The 8,465-nt window shown below is 36.4% G+C and overlaps 1 long non-coding RNA gene across 1 annotated transcript; it reads left to right on the forward strand.

Annotated features, from left to right (window-relative positions):
* Positions 1-233: 233 nt before the first annotated feature.
* On the forward strand, positions 234-7,402 carry LOC147068714 (uncharacterized). The gene is made up of 3 exons (XR_015071291.1): positions 234-539; positions 4,208-6,429; positions 6,864-7,402. It is a non-coding gene; the product is annotated as an uncharacterized LOC147068714 (long non-coding RNA).
* Positions 7,403-8,465: the final 1,063 nt, after the last annotated feature.

Below are 8,465 nucleotides of genomic sequence, written 5' to 3' on the forward strand. Positions count from 1 at the left end.
TCAAGCAATAGACAATAAATAGAGCATTGTGGTAATAAACAAAAATATTTGCGAGACATCATGAATAATTATTAATAATAAATTATAATTTTAATATTATAATTTACCCACTATCATCACTTGTCAAATTTTCTATTTAAATATGTTTCCTTCTTCCGATAGATTTTTTTACCTCCTACCTAAAAATATTGTAAAGTTTCAGAAAACCATAGACATAGTTTTGGAATATAGGTATACTAGTCTATGATGTCCGCTTATTTTGACATTTCGACAAAACAATAACAGTTAACAAAACCTTTGATTTTATTAACTCACTAAGATTTTTGGCGACTGGTCAAATGAAATGACATCATCAAATATTGTTTCACCTTTCGTATCATTCTGCCGAACGATTTTATTGAGGAATGTTTTACCAAGTGCATGGCCAAAACGGCAGTCAAACATCTCCAAGAAACTCGGAAAATATACCTATAGGTATATATGTTGTTCGGTAAAACGATGTCAAAATACATCTAGGAACATGCGATTGCTTTCCACTTGTAAGTACTGCATAAACAGTTTGTATTCTATATTTTTATATATATATTTTCAGGCCTCCCCCAGCTCCCTCCACTCTTCCGGTTCCTTGCTTTTCTCTGCCACGTACTTCCACCAAACCTGACAAGTTCGTCAATCCAGCGGGTTTTGGGGCGTGGCCGCTTAGTGTCCCTCGAGTACCACTGAATGACTGTATTCATCCAGCAGTTGTCCGTTCGCCGTGCGATATGTCCGGCCCACCGCCATTTCATCAATTTGCTGACCTCTATCATATCTCTCACTCTTGCTTGCTTCCTTATCCATTGGTTTTTTCTGTGGTCCTTACGCGTTATGCCCAACATGCACCTTTCCATGCCACGTTGAGCAACTCCATGTTTTGCAAGCATACGTTAGCACTGGTAGCACACGTTGGTTGAATATGTTACGCTTCAGGCATATTAGAAGGTCGCTCTTGAAGATATTACTTAAGCGCCTGAATGCACTCCATGCAAGCTTGGCTCTTCGAGCAATCTCGTCATCTATGCCTCCATCTACAGACATTTGCTGTCCGAGGTAGACATAGCTGTTGATCCTCTCGATTTGATTGCCGTTGATGAAGATCCCTTTTGGAGCAGCAAAGTGGTTTATCATTACTTTTGTCGTTGAGACATTAATCTTTAAACCTACTTTCAAACTTTTATTTGCGAGCTCTTGCATCATGCCCTGGAGTTCTTCTTGAGTTTCCGCAAAGACAACAATGTCGTCTGCAAAGCGCAGGTGACTGAGGTACTCTCCGTTGATGAGGATTCCTCTCTTCTCCCAGTCGATGCGTCTAAATATATCTTCTAGAGTGGATGTAAATAGTTTGGGTGAAATTGTGTCACCTTTGGCGGACATCCTTGCTAATTGGAAATCTACATGATGTCTAAATCTACAATTCTATATGGTTTGGTCTGAGATTATTTCCTTGCTTAGCTTACATTACGTCGCGTCCATGTCGCTTCATGTGACAAAATTTGAAATTTGAGTAGAATGTGGAAAAAAGATTCAGTATATTGGACGAAATATCAGTAGATTTCTGTTTCTCAATTTAGACGAGAAATATTTTGCCGCGGGCCGCAAGTTACCAGTTTTTCATGGTCGGCCTATTTTTTTTTTATGTGAAAAATTTCGCATTTCGCCACGGGTCGCATGTTATCAATTTTGTCAATCACCTTTTAAAATCATCACACTTCATAAAAAAGGTGACCCTCTTAGCTTCGACAATTACCGAGGCATTACGTTACTCTGTGTTATGGGAAAAATTTTGGCAAACATCCTCTTGATGAGAATAAGGGACCCAATAATGCCCGTCCTCAGGTAAAACATAGGCCGGGTTTCTACCTGGTCGAGCGTGTACACAATCCACAACCTTCGATGTCTTCTCCTGCAGAGCCATGAATTGAACAGTCCGATGGATTGCTGCTTTGTGGATTATGAGAAGGCGTTCGACAGTCCGCTCCGCCCCTCCCTCTGGAAGATACTAGGAACATACGGGATCCCTCCCAAGATCATTGCCATAATCAAATGCCTGCACGAGAATAGCGAATGCTGTGTCAGAATTAGACAAGCTATGCGACCTGAAATACGCCGATGACGCTGTCCTATTGGACAACTCAATCGAGGCCATTCAAGAGACAATTGACAGGTTGCATAACAACTCATCTCGCATTGGTTTGAAAATCAACATGAGGAAAACCAACGTTTTGTGTAATAGCACCTGTCCTTATCCAGATTTCCATCTAATTAGCGATGGACAAAACATCGAGAGCGTCGACAGCTTCACGTACCTGAGGGTACACATTATGGGAGGTGGCATTTTGCAGAAAGAGCTCGCTATCCGAATGGGAATGGCCGGAGCAAGATTCAACTCGATGTGAAATGTCTGGGACTCACGATTGTACTCAGTCAAAACCAAATTCCGCTTATTTGACGCTTGCATTCTGACGGTGCTGCTTTACGGTAGCGAATCATGGCACCTTACGAAGGCTCAGAGCAACCATATACTGAGCTTCGAAAACAGATGTTTGCGACGGATACTGAGTGTGCGGTGGTTTGACTTTAGGAGCAGCGAGGAGATAAGAGAACCCACCAAGCAGCCTCACATCACACTGAGAGTGAAGAGGACACGTTGGACATAGCTCGGCCACGTGCTGCGAATGCCAGAAGAGAACCTCAACCTGGCTTGCCTGTTCTTCAAGCCGACCGGATTCCGGCGTCCTGGAAGGCCGTTAAATACTATCTATAGAGTGTATACGGCGGAGCTACAGGATGCTGGTTTGACCTGGAACGAAGCAAGAAGACTGGCAAGGGCCAGGGATTCTTGGAGGCGCCGCGTGGTGTCCATATGCTCCAGTTAAGGGGCGGATATGGACAAAGAAGAAGAAGAAGAAGAGAATTTTATGGAAGGAAGCAATATCAGTAGATTTCATAAAATACCAGTAGATTCAGTATATTGTCAAAAATATCAAGAAATATCAGTAGATCTACTGAAATTTCAGTAGACATGGTAACACTGCACACAGTTTTCATTTCACTTATCATAACCTCAAATTATTCTTTGTTGTTTTTCCATCCACTGCATTTTTATGAATGACAGTTCCACTTTCCACATATTTAGCATAAGAATTTGTTTTCCTGTACCTACAAAATCCTTTATTTGATGTTTCAATATCAAATAGTACAAAATTTCATTACTTACAGGTGAATGAGCCAATTTCATTAAATTCATTCAAATTCAATTCAAAATCATTAATCCAGTTTCAAGCAACCTTTGACAAATTTCTCCTTCATTTTAAATGACAACAATGAAGATAAATATATCCATTGTAGACATGATCCGCCTATTCGTGACATACGTCGAACATCTTTTTCGAACGGAGATTTTTACGTTTATGTTAAATTTTTCTTAAGGGCGGACGTGCTCAGTGTGGGTCAAAATGGAGCTTTTTTTTATTTTCAAAGCATGATCCTGGACATTCCTTAAACGTTGTAGATAATCTATTTATATAATTTTGAAGCCTTATTTCCTTTATATTTATTTTAAACATTTATTCTTTTAAACCTCTCGCTCTAATGTTTTAGAAAATAGTCATATTTCAGTACATAAATGTGCAGTGGTGTTAAGATTTTTTACATTTATTAATTTTTAAACGCATTTATAAAACCATCAGTATAATTTATATCGACATTATTATAGTGAAATATTTACGATAAAAAATTATATTGATAATCTCTGTGATCCCAAATTTGACAAGAATTAGGCATTTTGTTATTAAAAAAATGGTCAAGATTAACACATTCGAAGATAATTATAAAGATACTAATTATAAGCTATGTCTTTGACCATTCAAGTGAGATAAACATCCTACGAATAATGATTGCTTTATAATAATTATTGACCTAAGGATAAGGTAGTGTTTTTTTGAAATCCGCCATTTCTTTTGGCATTCCCCAGTGGTTAAGCTACTACATACGACCGTAGCCATAAATTGATAAACTATAATTGAAGTAGGGCGTGAGAAATGATGTTAACGCGCGTGTTTATTAGGTACAACAACCAAACATCTTTTTTCGATTTATAATAGATATAAATATAAGTATCTTATCTATATGGTTCTATAAAAATGTAACATTTTTTCTATTATTACAGCTGCGGCACTTAAAAAAAAATGGAAAATGCTAAGGGATTGCTACAGCAGATACTCAAAAAAAATTAAAAACGTTAAAAGTGGTTCAGCTGCTTCAAAAGTTAAACAATATGTTTATTTTCAACAGTTGACCTTTTTGAAACTGTTATATGAGGAAAGACCACATTCGTGTGATAGTTTGGATGACATAATATCTGAATAAATTAATGACACTGCTAAGGAAAGATCAACGAGCAAAAACCACATAAATCGAAAAAAACAAAAAACTGCAGGCAGGGAGGCAGCCAGCGCTTTAATAGACAAATTATCGGAACAGATATTAGCTGCGAGCAAAAATACAAATGACTGTGAAGCGGATCCTGACAAACTATTTTTTTTATCAATATGTTTGGAATTTAAAAAAATTACGGAAGAATTCCGATTCAATGCCAAAGCAGACATAGTAAATGTCCTTAAATAATAAAAAATCCTATCTGTATGTCCCCCATTTCCTTACGAAAGACAATTTTATGGATTTTACACGGGTCCCCTAGCTGGTCCTTCAACGTTATCACAACAAACGCTCAAAATGACCACACAATCTGAAGTAAATCCTCTTCTAAAATTCTACAATGTGTAATGCTGTATCTCCCGATTCAATTTCTACGCATTCTGAGGATTCTTCTGTATTCACATATATTTTTAATAGGTTAAGTTAGGTTAAGTAACAATGATAAAATAAAGTATATAAGTTAAACCAGGACTGGGCATGTAGAAGCTTAGACCATAGATGGACCATTAGACCATGGACCATAGAGTTATAGGACTTTTCAGCATGCGGTTTTCAAATCAAATAATTTGTTTGATAAAAAAAGGGTCACTCGGGTGACCACACAAAAGTATGAGACCATATTTGTTAATTATTTTTCTATTGGTGGTCTAACTTTTTTATATTCATTTTAGTGTGATACACCATCGTTATGTACATATAATTAGTTGGATTGCAATAACTTGCAATGTTATTTATTTCAGTAAATACAGAAATTACATCTCCAATTATTTCGATAAACTATTCTATAATTCTATGGTAATGACGGCGTTACCTACACAACTTAAAATTACTTATTACTTAAAATTTATTTTTAACTGTTAGATTTCTTTTGGATGTACATTGCATACGTTAAATCAATTAAGTTCGTCTAGTGTGCAATTAAAAATATTGATCAGATATTCCTGAATATTAATTTTTCTGTTAAAACACTTTGTTCAAGTACCATTAAATTATCTGCAAATTTAAATAACATAAAAAGTATTTTTCTGTAGTGTTTGTATATTGAAGGTAGGTACCTACTTAAGAACGATGTACCTACATATCTTAAGAATTATGAAAAAGGTTATGAAAATAAAACAAGATTAACTGTTAGTATAATAACTGTTGGTTACCCTATTTTAAAACAATGCATCTTAAAAAAGGTCTAAAATATACATTTTTAAAACCCTAGAGTTAAGCAAGTATGTCTATTGCATTATTTTTAACACAAATACCATGCTAACAAGGCAAATAATATATTTTTTAATTGTCTTCTGTTTCACCATGACGTTTTTGCCCGGGCGTGAGTTGAGAACGACAGTTGAAAGTTTTGATTCATATTAAACAATTTCATATTCAACATTTTGTTTTGCTTACCTTAAAGTGGATGCAATCCTTTTCTCAAGTGTAATACTTTTCCTCATGTTGGTGTTTTTCTTACATATTTTACTTTTCAAAATGTTAACCAATTCATCAAAGGACGAAGTTGACATTCTAAAATAATTGAAAAATTTATCTTCATCCTGCTGTAGTTGCATAAATAGATCCAAAATCTGCGAGTTTTTCTATGTCTTCTTTTACGTACTAAAAGCACAAGCAACAACACTTTCATAAACAACACAGCTTCTCCTTCAACATTCATTTTGGTTATGAGTTGAGATTCGTTCGTAAACTCCAGCTCCCGCTGACACATTTGCTGCCAGCAGCAGCAACACGAAGTTGCCCGTATATTCCCGGCCTTAATGCATGCGTATGATTCATTTCTATCATTGGGTTTGTTTATTCTTTCAGACATGACATTTCCGAGATTACATTGCGAAAATAAAACGCTCGTACCAGGGAAGAAATGCCATTTTTTGGTCAAAACCTACCTGAGGAGGACTATCCGGAGCTAACGATTAAAAGCCATATAAATTCCCATGCATCCCAGGAAATGTGAGAACATTTTGAATGACTATTGAATTGACTATCTAACGGTAGCGCATTGGATGATTACAAGTGGCGCACTATAAATACCCATTTATTTAGAATTAGCGGCTTACATGTCGGCCTATAGTGTCATAGACCCAGGTTTGAATCATGGGTCTGGCAAGAACACATTGTTTTTAATTTTTTGTAAAAACAAAAATGAATGAATGAACCGTCGACTTCAGCTCGAGTCCTGAATCGGTAAATATTTTTTTATCCAATTTGTCAGTTGTCTTAATGTATACGCCGCCGGTGCACTGAAAAGTCCATCCACCGATCCATGGCCCTAATATGAATTATAAGAAATTCAGCTTCAATATTTTGCACCGCATTAAGTCATCTAGGAATTTTTTCTGTATTCTACAGAAATATCTTAATACTTCATATTCTTCGATTTGCAGCCTAACAGATAGGCCTCGAATCTCACCCGAGATGATGATCTACCCACACCTACGACGCAGAGACAGACCTTTTAAGCAAGTACTAGATCAATTTTGAGAAATTCAAAATATCCCGCGACGTCTAGTCCGCCTTCGAATAGATCCACTGCTTACTTCAGAACGAAATCGGCTTACATGATCTTTAACAATTCCAGTGATTTATGATTAATTTCCTACTACTAATTTTCTTATTTCAGTATTAAGTTACTGACGTAATATTTAATTTTCAAACATGCTCGCAATGCAATGTACCTACTGTTATTTTTAATATTACCGAAAGTGTTCTATATTCACTATGTTTTTTCCCAGAAGATTATGTCGTCTTTGAATGGTATTTCTAATTTCTTGGGAATTTGTCCCATTTATTATGTAGTTAATGTAGGTCTCTTAAGAAAATGACTGATACATAAATTCACATAATAATTATGTTTGCTTCCATTTTCGAGATGTATTATTAAATTTAATGTACTATTTATTAAAGATATATATTTATTCGATCACAGTGCAGTTATTTTTACCACGTTTTTATTAGCTCATAATCTTGTTTGTCCAGTACTACTGTGTTTGTCCAAGATTTGTATACAAATAGTGTGGATAGTATTTATCAGTCGTCCAATAAAATGGAGTTCGTTTGGGTTGATTTAAAGGCGGCAGCTTGTAACTCTTGCATCGATTGAGAATTGATGCATCAGTTGTGCATAGTCGAGTCAGGTCCAATTGGAGTGATAACTGATGAGGCTGCATGAGCTGCTTGGATACGATGAAAGGGTGCACAGATCGCTTCTGAACTAAACTAAAAAACTTAAAAAATGTAAACACATAATAACTAACTCACTCTGAAATAAAGTTAATTACACGTCATGAAATACGGTGGTGTGGAGTTTGTTGATTCTGGGTGGGCGTCAGATTATCCCGCTGGCACGTACGTCGTTTACTAAGCGACTTTCTAAGGGACTTTGGCCTTCAGAGGCTGGCCCTTGTTGCGCTGCGCTTTCTAAATGACCGAACCGGCCGCATACCATTGGCTGGGGCGCTGCGTTTCGATTTGGTAATAATAGATACATATTATGCACCTCCAATCATATTATTTAGGTAGGTACAAATAAGCGTAACGTCCACAGGGTGGATTGCAGTCTCTAATGTAGGATTAATTTATCTAGCTATCAGAATCGGGTATATATTTAAATGTTTGAGTTAGTCAACTTTGGTTAAAGAATGCATTCGTAATGGACTACAAGGAATCGTCACGTCAATAATTAAAGATGGTTTAAAATGGCTCTAAGTACAATCATCGGATGCATCACGCGGTTAATCAGATTCTTTCAGATTAATGTCAAAAGTACTATTCCCTATTATCTGATAATAGGGAATAAAGTTTTGAGAATGACATACCACACATTCCTGCTTGCTTCCGGAGTAGTCTGTTGGGAGAAAATGATTTCTGCATACCGCCGTTGAAGGTAGTTTATTTAGCAGTTTAATTTTTCTATTCACGATTAAATGAATTGATTGCCGTCGTTTGTGATCTGCCTTTGGTGGGATTTGACAAGGCACCTAAACCTG

This window comes from Rhyacophila brunnea, unplaced genomic scaffold, assembly GCF_057557595.1.
Source record: "Rhyacophila brunnea isolate RB1 unplaced genomic scaffold, BYU_Rbru_1.0 scaffold_266, whole genome shotgun sequence".
NCBI lineage: Eukaryota > Metazoa > Arthropoda > Insecta > Trichoptera > Rhyacophilidae > Rhyacophila > Rhyacophila brunnea.